This window comes from Lethenteron reissneri, chromosome 1, assembly GCF_015708825.2.
Source record: "Lethenteron reissneri isolate LAM-NWPU_2019-01 chromosome 1, ASM1570882v1, whole genome shotgun sequence".
In the NCBI taxonomy this organism is placed as follows: Eukaryota; Metazoa; Chordata; class Hyperoartia; order Petromyzontiformes; family Petromyzontidae; genus Lethenteron; species Lethenteron reissneri.
Window position 1 is genome coordinate 4,658,592 of NC_083779.1, and position 14,284 is coordinate 4,672,875.

The following is a 14,284-nucleotide window of genomic DNA, read 5'->3' on the forward strand; positions in this document are numbered from 1 at the left end:
GGCATTATCTCATGACGACGTGGTCCTAAGCTACATTATGTGCAATAAAATAAAGATCTATAGCTCGAGTCCGGAGTCGTTACATATGTGCTAGTGGGGAGCGGTAGTGTGGCACTACGAACCTGGCTACCCGGGTTCGATTGCCGCTCACCGGTGACGATTATCTGAACCGATCCTGGGCCTCCCCTAGGTCGACTCAGCCTCAAATAAGTACCTGGTGTGGTGTGTAAACATCACCACTGGGGAGACAAAGGCGGCCGGGCGTGGTGCTGCCCATCCACCCCCTCGTGTGCCGTTCCGGGCTTCATAGGTGCTCGCTAACAGCATTTGCCACGACAATCTGTTAAGGGCTATACGGGGGATACGTCTTTGTAATTCTCTTTGTAATGCTGTGTTTGTGTGCACCTAATTCACACGTGTGTGTTCATCATGGGGCGCCACGGTGATGAGATGTTAACTACCTCGCCTGGTATACAGGAGCGCGTGGGTTCAATCCCGACCCTGACGCCATTATATATGTAGGGGTGATACGCGCTGGCAGTAGGGATCGTGGGGCAGTGCGTGGTGATTGGCTGTGTAGTGGTGACGCGCGCTGACAGTGATGGATCGTGTGGCAGCGCGTGGTGATTGGTTGTGTGCGCTGACACAAGCTGGGAAAAGAGATCGTGTGGCAGCGCGTGGTGATTGGTCAACTAGGGTGGGTGCTCACATCGAGGTCCGCATAAGCTCCGTCTCCCCGGGAGAGGAGGACTATAAAAGGCGATGCGCGCGGGCGCTCGGGGAGTTGGTGACCAGTGAAGACGGAAGACGGACGAGGAAGAGATAGGGCCCTGAGACCCCTAGTCCCGCTGTCCTTGTAAGGGCCGGGACCCTGTGTGGCTCAGAGGCGGGACCTTGGGACCCGGGGCCGGACGTCCGTGTGAGGGCCGGGCCACGGGACCCAGAGGTTGTGACCCATACCCAAGCTGGGGTGGGTCTGTAGGTTCCCCTGGAAGCTACGGGGCTGGAGAGCCCGTGTGTGTGTAGCCGGGTGGAACGTGTAGCGTGAGCTGTAGTGACCACACGTGTTATTGTGGCAAAGACAAGTGTTAATAAAGTGTGCTACCCGTCAAGTGGTCTCCCGCCGTAATTTACAATATTACATATATACGGAGTGGTATCTCTTGTAATCTCTCATTTACTTGATACAGCTGTCGGGCTGTGACGGTTCCACCTAAAGACGGAAGCTTGTGTTGCCTCCGAAACGTCGTGATTTTTTATTTTTATTTTACTTTTATTAATTTTTATTTTTTACCTACGTGACTTTACCGAAAAAACCTAAGAATATGAATCCTTGCAGTCACGAAAGCTTCAAATCTAGAATTAATGTATATTTGGAGTTTGCGTCTCTCTCTCTCTCCCCGTGGTCGCATGGATTTTTTTCTCCGGATCCTCCGGATGTCCCCTTCACATTTAGAATTGACGTGGGTTTAGAGTATTTTGCTACTATAAAATTCCACGTGAAAAGCCACTTTGTTGCGCTATCATTTGTGGCGAGGTCGCTTCTGAAAGAAGAACTACATCGCTCAGTGGGCCTTACCTGGCAAAATAAAACAAAAATAGCTTTAGGTTTTTATCATGCATCCACTTGCATTTCACTGAGGTCATATCCCACACTGCTCAGTGCTAATCACAAAATCCTGCAGTTTGTGTTATATTTAGATTATTTTGCTGCTATACATTTCCACATAAGCCATTTTGTTGAGCTATCATTTGTGGCCAGGTCGCTTCTGAAAAATAAGCTAATAGCTCACTGGGTTTTACATGTTAAGATGCAATCATACCTGTCAACTCCTTACCAGTGCCTACCTTGTTACAGACCAATTCAGACCTTATAGGTCACCCCGTGCCCTTATAAATCCCAACTATAAATCTCAACGTAATCCTACAAAGTCGTCCCATCACAAGAAACACAAATAGACAAAAACATGTTTTTTGCCCGAATTTAAACGGCTGTACGCATTTGCACCTGAAAACTCAATTTCTCTGTAAAAGAATACGGATAAACCGTGTGGTTTGACAGATGTGCAAAATTGGTTTAGTTTTAGTTGCATATATATTTATTAAGTGATTTCCTTACCTTTCATATACTTTGCACTTCTATCGTGTTCTTGTATCGTTTGTTGTTGTAATGTTCTTACCCCGTGTCCCCACTGGAAATCTGTGGGGGAAAAGAGCTTTATAGCTTCTAGATTTGAAGCTTTCGTGACTGCAAGGATTAAAACTCTTAGTTCTTTCGGTAAAGTCACGTAGGATTGAACCCACGTGCTCCTGTATACCAGGCGAGGTAGTTAACATCTCACCACCGTGGCGCCCCATGATGAACACACACGTGTGAATTAGGTGCACACAAACACAGCATTACAAAGAGAATTACAAAGACGTATCCCCCGTATAGCCCTTAACAGATTGCTGTGGCAAATGCTGTTAGCGAGCACCTATGAAGCCGGAACGGCACACGAGGGGGTGGATGGGCAGCAGCTTTATAGCTTTTCGGATTCCTCCTGTGTTAAATACATATTCTGATTCTGACATCGTTAAACAGGATTTACATTTTAACACGTAGGGTTTCGCGATCAATATCATCCATAATATAGGTTTTTTGGGGGGGTTAGATCGCGTAAATATGAATGTCGCCTGATGATGCCGGTTGTAATTACTGGCGAGAAACGTCGTACTCAAGATTGTCATTGTGGATTTGCTCTCCAACACACCGGTTAGTAGTGCTATGTTCTGTTCACGTGATAAACCCTTAATAATTGGCTGTGCCGGGTGGTGACGGGTTTAACGACACATATTTACGCAATCTAACCCCCAAAAAAACCTGTTTGTTTTGTTTACGTGACAAACCTTACTAATTGGCTGTGCCGGGTGGTGGCGGGTTTAACGAGACATTTAAATTTTGATTTAAAGCTTTCGTGACTGCAGGGATTCATATTCTTGGTTCTTTCGGTAAAGTCACGTAGAAAGGAAATAATATATTATTTGATATTATTTTATTATTTCCAGACTACGTGACTTTACCGAAAGAACCAATAATATGACACATTTATATATTTACGAAATCTAACTCAAAAAAAACCTGTATTATGTTGTGTTTACGTAACAACCCCTTTCTAAATTTCGATTTAAAGCTTTAGTGACTGCAGGGATTCATCTTCTTGGTTCTTTCGGTAAAGTCACGTAGAATGGAAAAAATATATAAAACATAATAAAATAATATTATAAAATAATAATAAAAAAAGTATTGTTTTATTTTTATTATTTTATTATTTCCATTCTACGTGACTTTACCGAAAGAACCAAGAAGATGGACCCCTTTCTAGTTGGCCGTGTCGGGTGGTGGCGGGTTTAACGACACATTTATATATTTACGCCAACTAACACAAACAAAAACCTCTATTAAGGATTGACATTGTCAAGGTTTGGCATGGGGCCACGTGCTATGGCACCCCCCCGCCCGCCGCCCCCAAACCGGAACACCCGCCCCCGTCCCCCCCCACTTGTGTTTCCGGTCGTAGCTCCGCCTCTTCCGGTTTTTTTTACAGTGCGCACTGTACTTGGTTTGGCGGTGGTCCCTTCGTTCATTGTGAAGAATTGAGTCTCGGGACGTTCGATTTAAAAAAAGTATTCAACCCCCACCCCCCCTAACATAAGATTACCCTACACGGGGGCTTGAACCTCGGGAGGACCTCCTTAGCCGAACGTACGTCGGGTGAGTGAGGCGCGTTTGTGGGTGGGCGTTTGATACATTTTTTTGTCTTCGCTGAGGCAAAAATCCAATCGCGATGGCTTTTCATTTTGATTTTTTTTAAACGCACGCGTTCTCCTGCGCGTTCGTCTCTTTACACACTTTACCCACCCACAGTGAGAGAGAGAGCGACTCGTTTCACGTCAGTATCGTCGACATTTCCTCGTGAAATATACCTTCCCCCCCCCCCCCCCCCCTGTCTCTCTCACACTCCTCCACAGCGAATTAATCGCAATTAAAATCAACACAATGACCGAAAGAGACTAATGAGGTCAAACAAAAAAAGGTTCGCTCGGTTTGCATCCAATTCCTCTACCCCCCCCGCCCCCCCGCCCGCCCGGCCATAGGAATGTGGAATTTCCGTAAAATACTTGTCGGCAGATGATAATTGTAGCAAACCACTTTCATTTTTGAATGCATTGACAAAAAAATGCCTTTCGTTGTCCTGCAGTGGGTTTAAAGTTCATCGTTGAAATGTTAATGCGATTTCGTCACGCGACTTGCCTCGATTGGGGAGGCCTACCTACCCACCTACCCACCTACCCACCCCCGTGTCTGACAGACGGTGAGGTTTCGGAACCATACTTCACCACCCACCCCCCCCCCCCAGCCTGTGAAGGTGGAAGAAATGGGGGGGCCGGTTTATAGAGAGTTCATATCGACCGTTCGCCGCAGATCTTTCTCAGTGGCGATCGAAACATTGAACTGTGTGCGATGGGTCCGACACACCGCGGCGTGCGAACACCAACTTCCTTGTGATGTATCGCCACGCTCCTCGTGTTTTCATTTGTGCAACCGGAGATGGTGTGTACGGAATCTTGCTCGCTTGCTGTTAAAACTACAGCAGTTTTAGTTTCTTGAGGGGGGGGGGATCGGTAGTTTTTGCCTGAGCGTCGTGTCCGCTTTGTTGGCGTAACCCCCATCGGTTTTGAGAGGAGATGCCACTCGATGATTGAGCTACGAGCGCTTCGGTCGGAATTCCCGGCGCGTTGTTGTGCGCGCACAACGTTCAGTTTCTTTCGGCTCGTCGGGAGGAGCGTTTGAAGGACGGCGAACAAAAATAATCGGTGTTCACGAGAACGCCGATTATTTGTGTTGTTTTAAACGTCGACCTTCAAGGTCACGGCTACAAAGGATCCAATCACGGAGAGCTCAGAGCTCAAAACAATGTCCCGATCTCCTCGTCACGTTGGACGGGATGACCCCCACACACAGATGCAACGCTTTGTGGGTCAGTCGGGACAATCCGAATGTTTGTTTGCCTGTCCAAACATCACAACGCTGATGAATAGATGAACCCGAGTGAGTCCACGCTTTTGTAGTCAAGAGCAAATGTAAGTAGAGCTCCAATTCTACGTCTTCACGTGAATACGGGCATAGAGTTTCCAGCCACCAGCTCCCCCCCCGTTGCGGCTTTGCTCAAGAGCAGTGACTTAAAGCAATGAAACCCTGGAATCGTTGAGACATTCTGGGGCACATCAGCAGTTAGGCCTTTTTAAACACGGTATTTGGTGTTAATCCATCGGCATTGTTGTACAATTAACGACCAAAACAACTCATCGTGTTCGTTAACAACACCGCATTTGCAGGGGAAAATATACGATAGGCTCTAGATTTGAAGCTTTCGTGACTGCAAGGATTCATACTCTCAGTTCTTTCGGTAAAGTCACGTAGGTAAAAAAATGAAATTAAAATTAATAAAAAAATAAAATCACGACGTTTCGGAGGCAACACAAGTCTCCGTCATCAGGTGGAATCGTCAGCCAGATTTGCTTGATGCAGGCAAAATGGCCCGTCATAGGCAGTTACGACGTTTTAAACGTATTGCCGCTGGATTAAACGTTTGACTTCTATTTGCTTTTGCCACTCGAAGTATGCTCCCTCCATGGCAACACAATCGGGCCGTGTGTTTAAAAGGCAAATTCACATTCACGACAATTCTCATTGCAACGATTCGGTAACTGAATGAGTTGTGTGCACACACTGAGAACCTCATTCACACAGTCCAAATAAAATATTTAGAATGCATGCACAACTGTTTCCGATGCTAGTAACTATTTGCTCCCCTGTAGTCTATTGTTAATAATCACCCGGTGCCTAACCCTCGGCTACACCAAGACGATTGAGGCGTCTGTAATCCTCAACATTTCCTGGATGAAATAACAAACCTACATTTATTCTTCATCTGTTATTTTTTACTGAAGCAGCAACCTCATAAGTCACCTCGGTAAGTACATTAATCGATTTAAAAAAATTATTTCACAAATCATTATCCGCTGAAGTCGTTACGTTTTTTTTTTAATTCCTGTTGCTCTACGAGTCTTAGTCCTCACCCTGTACCGTTCCCGTTCTGATGTAATGTTGACCGATGCCTACTTTTTGTTTGAGGGCGGTATATTGGCACGTGAAATCAAGATTGATTGGCTTACAGCGGTGACCACGGTGGTTAATACTGAGCAGCGAACCCGGCAACCCGAGTTTGATTCCTGGTGGCGAGCGATTTCTAAACCGATCCTGTGCCCACCGACTTCGCTGAACTCCACACAAGTGGCGCGGTGAAGTTAGAATAACCACCAACAGGGCTTGGGGAAGCCCCTCTTCCATAAGTTAATTAATTAAGGGCAGTAAAATATTATTACAGTTAAGTAAAGTTTAATTCGCAACGACAACAGGGAACCACATTTTAATAATACAATATATAAAGTAGTAAATGTGCTAAGTTCGAGTAAAATTTGTATACATTAATTCGGGATTAATGTCATCGCCAGGGTGCAAACCCGCATTTCGGCTTGGGCCTGTGCTTCCTCTAAGTCGACTCGGTCGAACGCAGGTACCACGTGGTGCCGTGGCGTTGAGTTTGAGATAAGGGGCTACCGGATGCGCTTGGGGTTTTTAACGTGCCCGCTGAAAGTGAAGGCGTCCGTGAGACCGATTGTTTGTTTAAGTTTTGCCAAAAAAATGTATCCCGATTGTGCTCTGTGCATGATTGCTGCACGAGATGGAAAAGTCTACAACTCGGATAGCTGGCAGGGGCACGCGCTCCCTTCCCGTGCCAGACAACTGCCCACGAAGGTGAAAACAAGTATAACCCGTAAAAACAAAGTTTTTCACTATAAATCCTTTATATGCGTGGCGGCTAGAGTCCTCTCGTCCTCTGGCTTGAGATGGCTGCCACCTATGGGTCAGATGATTGCATTGCACCATTAAGCAATTGGTAATTAAATATAATATTTTAGTCCTAAAAAGTGTAAAATTTTGTATTTTTTTCCCCCACAAACATTAATTGTCACGCACAACGAGTCTGTGTGGAAAATGTCAGCTCGATTGGATCACGGGAAGTGGGTTAAAAAACGACCGAAAGATTTGCACGGTCGTAAGGAAGCAAGCAAACTTAATATAAAGGATTTAAAAAAAACACACAAAGGAGCTACCTGAGGTGCTTTCCAAGTGACCTCTGGTCCAGATAGTAGAACGCAGCACTTTCCCGCCCCCTCTTGTGACCATAAACGTGTTTCTTTTATTCTCGGAGATGGATTTTAGCAAAATAAGTGCAGAACCAAATTTGATTTCGGTTTTGTAGGTGCCGTTTTTGGTAACAACTAAACCATCAAACTCCCACGTTACATTTGAGAACACAGTTTAATCACATGTCGCTCAAACCTGGATTCAAGGCAACGGTGTCAGCAGTGCTGGCTTGTCTCTCTGACTTCTGAGCCACCCTGCCACACCAATGTGGCATGATTGTAAGAATAGGCCATCATGATACAGCGTTAATAGACAGAAAGACAGACTGGCAACACACACACACGTATGTCCTGTTTGCACGGTACACGCTGTAACACGTGTCTGAATTTAAGTTAACATGCTTCTGTAACAAAAAAAATTTACTCCAAAAAAATCGGCTGCAGCCTGATTTTTCCAGGCCGATCTTGTGTCACAACCTGGCATGAATTCCTGACATCGTAGAGGAAGATACGTCACCAGGCATGTCTAACACAGCTGTTGTAGGCAAGGTGAACACTTAATTTTGCGTTTAAATGAACCATGAATACGGCCGCGTGGATTTTTTTCCGCAGTCGGGCTGCGTGGCTCTCTCGCGTGTTTCCGCGTCGTGCAGCGAAACACGTGGTTGTTCGGCACGATGTCTGATGTTTCGCCACTCACGCCGGGAGCTTCTTCAGAGCTGCATTAAGTTCAGTTCGACAAGGCGTCGGAGGGCTTTTTAACAACATTTCAGTTTGACATCAGCGCCGTTCTGATCTTCGACTTGAGTGTTTCTCGGTTAGACTTTAACCGCTCGCGTGACGACCTTAAGTAACTTGGAAATTAATGAAAGCTGCATTTTTGTTGTTGTTGCCTACTTGAGTATCGAGCTGACCTTCACCTCGAGTTCTGGGATTAATCGGGGCCGACTCGGTCATGTGTCCCATGGAAACAAAGTATTTTTTCCTTTGAGCAGAGAGACGGGCAGCTAGAGACAGGCAGGCAAAAATATTGTGACAAACAGACAGACTGAGAAACAAGTATACAGACAGACAGACAGGCCGGCTGGCTAAGAGTGATAGGCTTGAGAGGCATACATACGGAAAGAGTGAAAGACATTCAAATTCGAACTGACACTGTGATAAGACGGGAAGGCTCCTCTGAGCCCAAACACTCCACCTGTCCGGTCAGACCAGTTTGGAGGTCACTGGGTTTTAGTTTACCATTTCCTCCTGGCAGCTCAAAAAAAAAACAATTCTCTAATAGCCCGAGCATTTCAAGCATACAATTTTTAAAGCAAGGAATCAAATAAATGTTGAACGGGCACGCGATCGGTGAATGCCTTCACAACCTCTTAAGCGGAAATGCATGTGCTTCGGGTCGCCGGGTTTTTTTTGAGTCCGTCAAAAACATGGGGCGGGATAAAACCTGACTGGGGCTCCTCCAATACCTGCCTGCAGCCAGCGGCCACAATTAATGCCACTTGATACTGGACTGGGGAGCCAGGAGGGTCGATGTACTGAATTTTGTTTTCATGTTTAGACACAGAATGGAATAATTCCCGCTCATGTTATTATTTTACTCGGTTGGAATTAACACGAAGCAATCATCGCCCCACCCCTGAAAACGTCTTGTTTGTATCATTACCCATAATACCCAAACGGTAGTGCATCATGAGTTCACACACTCTGTTGCTCTTTGCTTTGAATGGAGCCCCATAGTTTGATGGAGTACCCTTGCCAATAGCATCTGGTAATCCAGCAGCAGCTTTTGATGAGACCCAAAATGTTGAAACCAGTCTAGAGTTGTTAGCTTTGCTTAAACAAATGAAGCAGCTTAATAATATTAGTATCGAAAGCAAGTCGGCTGATGGACTAGAATGTTTGTATATGTTTTATGTAGAGTCACAGGACGGGGATTTCTGCTTATATTAGCTTTTTTCCTCACAGGGAAAACCTCACCGAGTCTCGAAATTCCTTTTCATAAGGGGGACATTTTGCCAATGACACGATTCGTGTTTTGCATTTTGGGCGTGGGGAGGAAACACGAATTCCCAGAAGTGAACAGTTGGCCTTAAAGCGGATAGTTATTTGTACATTTATGAATGTAAGGAATTGCAGAATCTGAATATTTATTCATACTGGAGGAATCTGATGAGCTATAAAGTTATTTTTCACAGATGTCCAGTCGAAACAGGTAAGAACGTGACAACAATAAACAGTACAATAACCATAATAGTCGTGCAAAGTACAAGAAAGGTAAGCAAATCTCCCAAATACAAATACAACAAACCATTCCCATCCTACCAGGCAGAGCCCACTGTGAAGTATTAACTTATTTTTAAGAACCAACCTGGCAACAAATTATAGCTCAACAAAGTGGACATTTCTAGCGTATAAATTCACAACCCCCATTTTGTCAATCCGCCGCTGGATGAAGTCCTCCCCAATGTCGTGTCGGTCATTGCTTGATCGTACATCACCGCGCTGGTCAGTGCTAGCTTGTGGTGAAAGTTGAATGGGGTGGGGGGGGGCGGATGGCCAGAGGGGAGAAGCTAGAACCGACCGGTTCAGACATATCTCGTCACTGAGCGTGAGGCATGGCGGGAAATCAAACTTGGGTCGCCGGGTTCATCGCGCGTTGCTGTAACCAAGCGAGCGTGCCGCAGCTCCACCCCCGCATGTTCTGTCTCACCTGAAGGTTCAACGGTTGAGGCATTCCATCGGTGTGTTATTGTTTTAGCCTCGCGGTTAATTTCACAACTCGAGTCGGCGGCGGTGCCACCCACCGCTGTTAGCCTCACCGTGGCGACGGCGGTGGCTGTGCTGCACGTGGCTGCCTGCACTACTGGACATCGGTGAAAAAAGGGCTTCGTAGCTCACCGGATTCCTCCTACGGTACAAATAAATATTCTGTAACAGCACTGTAGAGGCAGCAGCGAGATAGCAAATGTGGACTCCCATCCCATGGGATGTTGGCTATCAACAACAAGGCAACTCCTATGACTAATTGGGCATGGGACGCAAGTGTAGGATTGATCACCCTGTCGCTGGCCGCCTTTGGGTAGGGTGTATAGTGTGAAAGGCCGAAACACCCTAGGAACCAAAGGTACACTACTGATGATGCGCTCCCCAAATTTCACCAGGCTCACTGTTCATGAACTCTTGGAAGTGCTTGCACAAAGGATAGTAACATCTCATCCTGTGTTCTTGGAATCTGTGCGGCATAGAGTGCTGCCCCATCTCACGCGAGCGTGCGTTTCCCCCGGGTGCTCCGTATTCCTCCCCACGTGTGTGTAACAACTCATTTAATCGGCTCAGAACATCCTATTGCAGAGAGCACTGCAGAGCTTGGGCAATTGTAGGTAGCGCCGCCGGCTCGCCGCTGTAACCGTGTTCCCGCTCACCTATGGTTCCTCGCGCCTCCCAAGTCGCCGTCGGTGTCTCTTCGCGAGTGTGGAGCTAATACCTTGCGGTGCATCACAAGTCGGTGTTGTTAGATAGTGACGTCATTTGGGATTGCACACGGGAGGGGGAATTGTCGCCCATCTGCTCGCAGAATAATACCCGTTTTGCGGGGGGGGGCTGCTGAGATACCTCTTGTGTCCACGGGGATAGATGCCGCTGGGAGGGGGGGGGCGGTGTGCCCTTTCGAATGCTTCAGATGGCGATGCGAGTCGCTCTGAGACGCCCAGCGTGTTGGGTGCCGTGCGTAAAGAAATAAAAAGCAATCCGCTCTCGTTGTGCTGTCGTCTCGAAAGACCGCTTCGTCCGCTGGATGGGCGGAGAAGTCAACCTGGTTGCGGGGGCGACCTTTTCGTTCGTTAACCAGGGATTTGTGATGTGGCTTTCCCCGTATTTTTAAGCAAGAGTTTTGTGAGCTGGCGTGCGTGCAGGTGACCAGCTTTTCATAACCGTTTGTTTTACTTAAAGCTTTCGTGACTGCAACAATTCATACTCTCTGGGTCTTTCGGTAAAGTCACGTAGGTAGGTTCAAAGAAAATAACAAAAACTACGACGTTTAGCGCTTTAATTTTCGATTTAAAGCTTTCGTGACTGCAGGGATTCATCTTCTTGGTTCTTTCGGTAAAGTCACGTAGAGTGGAAATAATCAAACAATAAAATAAAACATTATACAATTATTCTTACGACCTTTCGGCCACAACACAAGCAGCCGTCCTCAGGTGAAGACCAGGTCTGTCTGTCTCCCCGACAGACAGACCTGGTCTTATGTTTTATTTTATTATTTTATTATTTCCATTCTACGTGACTTTACCGAAAGAACCAAGAAGAGGTTTAGCCCTTTATTAGTGGAAGCCACCCACCAGTGCTGTCGTGGCCCGCTACGAGTACCATCGCCTCTAGCGGCAACCTCCACCGTCAACACTGTGAGTGTCTAAAGCGAGGTGTAAATATTACTTGGCAGCCCTCAGCAGCGTCGTCGCCCTCTACGACAGGGGTCGGGAACCTTTTTGACTGGGAGAGCCATAAAAGCCAAATATTTCTAAATATATTTCATTGAGAGCCATATAGTATTTTTAACGTATAATAAATTAAATATGTCTTATTTTTAATGCGCCTTCTGGTGCTGCATGGTTTTGCTGATGGCCTTGTAGTCTGGTTCGTACGTGGTGAGGTTGAGCTTCGTGCAGGCGTGACCCGTGAAATTTATCTTCAAAACTAATTTCTGTTTACTTTAAAATGACGCAGTATTATTAAGCGATATCACAAGTATTTTAAAATCAGTTCCAAACTGATTTTTTTATTATTTTTTTCAACTCAAAATTGTCTGGGAGCCATATGCCGTCACTGGAAGAGCCATATATGGCTCGCGAGCCATAGGTTCCCGACCGCTGCTCTACGAGGACCATCTCTTACATTAACATTAGCTCCCCTGCTCATGCTGCTGACACTTGTGACATGCCCATTTCAAAACTTTATAAACAGTTCGCCTTTAGAGGCTTTAACTCCCTTTTCCTGATGCCGACCGCTTGTGTTGCGATCGAAACGTCGTTGTTTTTTATATTCTTGGTTCTTTTGGTAAAGTCACGTAGAAGGGAAATAATAAAATAATATAAATATAAAACAAAAATTTCTTGTTTTATCTCTATATTATTTTATTATTTCCCTTCTACGTGACTTGACCGAAAGAACCAAGAATGAATCGTATTTTTAGTTTTTTTTCTTTGAACCTATCTTCGTGACTTTACCGAAAGACTCGGAGAGTATGTTTTTTTTATTTACACCGGCTGCAATCAAACAGCTTAATCTGCACCGAGACCACTCCCAGATAAGATCACGAGATTCACGTAACTTTATTGGCACCTGGTACAGTCGACGACGTTATTACCAGCACACAGCAGCTTCAATTTTTGTGGCCGCCGTCTTCTTGTCGTGGGCAGCGCTTGTGGTCGGACGCAAACGTAAACGTGCAAAAGTACGCGTCCAGGTTTAGATTTGCGAGCCTCGCACGCTAACAACTCCGGCAACTAGCGCGACGGATGACGTCCAGACCGCCGGAGAGCAGGCCAGCTGGAGCACGGTCGTTCGCGTTTGCGTTCCGCGGTTTGGTTGACGTGACTGCAGCCACTGCACTATGGCGGTGGGGGAGCCGGGGGTGCGTGCAGGGTTTCGTTGTCTTTAACGCCCCGCGTGTGGAGGAGGCTCGGCAGCGACGGCCGCCGGTGGCCGCCGTTCCGAAGCGGTGGATGGTGGAGCGACCACGGCCTTTTTCTTGGCAGAACAAAACCACGCGGAGCAGCGGTGGTGGTGGTGGGGGGGGCACCCTCGATGAGGCTTTGACGAGGAACCTTGGCCGAGTTCCGCCGTGGCATTCGCGCCGATGGCCTTCAGGAAGAGACCCCCGCTTCGTCCGGTTGTCTCGCACGGCCGATCCCAAAATGTTGTTATCCGGGACCCCGGGCGATGTTTGCGGGTGATCTCGGTGTCACGGGAGGCTCCGTACACGTTTCCTCGCATTTTTTTGTTTGCCAAGTATGGTTTTGTTGTCGTCATGGCGGCGGAGGCGGCATACCACGGGAGGTTTTGCAGGCCTGATGTTGGGCCACAACGTGGAGCTCGTTTCGGTGGGAGTTCGTTTTGAGTTCGCCCCGTTGTTGTTATCGTTGTCGTTGTTGTTATCGTTGTTGTTATCGTTGTTGTTGTTGCTCAAACGACGGAATTCATCTGTGGGCTCCACTTTCGTTCTGTAGGCGCTTCGTGGGGTTGGAGATGGTAGCCTTTGCAGCAGGCCCCGTCTATTAAGTGTCTCTTCACACGGCTAGCGTTATCAATTCGGCCTTTTTTGAAAATCGTTGGTCTTTATGGCAATTTTGTGACCGGAATTGTATAACTTTAATGGCACTTAGTCAACAACTTTATTGCCACCGTACCACCGCTGCCACCAATATGACCGTATTCTTCGTATAAGAAGACAATTTTTATAACCTGTGTTCAACTCCATTCGACTCGACTTTATATCTTAGTCTCGTCCGTCCCGCTTTTCCCAGGGCGTCATTTTGCGGTGAAACTTTTGTTCATTTTTTTCCAAATGATCTCAAAGCTTGGGTTCTCATTACTTCCCGGAGCTTGTTATAATTTGCAGAATACGTATTTTCCCGACACTCGCCTGCAACGATTTAGAACCGGTGGGGCGCAAGAGCCTTTTATGGGAGGAGGGATGGAGGGAGGGGGGTGGGGAGTGGGCGAGGTGGACAACTTGCAGCAGCAGTTACAAAATCGTGCCCGGAGAACCTCGAGGGCCAGTTTGATCGCGAGTCTTGTTTCAAAATGGCCCTCGCGTAACGACCGGCGCCTTCCTTCCGTTGTGTGAGCGAGTCAACGACGGCAGCAATTGGCTAATCGTTGTTGTATTAATCTTTGAGCACTTTTATCCCGATTGTGCAATCCGTGTCACGTCACGTGACATTAAGGGATCCGATCGGAGCTCTCGCAGAGCGGCGGTGAATCGTACCCATGCGAGACATAATTTGGATATTGCATAGCTATCACA

General features: G+C 46.8%; 2 protein-coding genes across 10 annotated transcripts in view; one reads left to right on the forward strand and one right to left on the reverse strand.

Moving 5' to 3' along the window:
* Positions 1 to 14,284, reverse strand: part of SNRPA1 (small nuclear ribonucleoprotein polypeptide A') — an 840,838-nt gene that overhangs the window by 648,390 nt on the left and 178,164 nt on the right. The window lies entirely within an intron of this gene.
* The window catches only part of LOC133344079 (double-stranded RNA-specific adenosine deaminase-like), a 58,697-nt gene continuing 48,004 nt past the window's right edge, over positions 3,592 to 14,284 (forward strand). For 5 of the 9 annotated variants that reach the window (XM_061554384.1, XM_061554070.1, XM_061554510.1 and 2 more), the window contains exon 1: positions 3,592 to 3,754. The gene's annotated coding sequence lies outside the window, so the exon portion shown is untranslated. Of the gene's footprint in view, positions 3,755 to 5,838; positions 6,018 to 14,284 lie in introns of those variants that run through there. The other 4 variants (XM_061554307.1, XM_061554433.1, XM_061554584.1 and 1 more) reach the window with 2 other exon arrangements.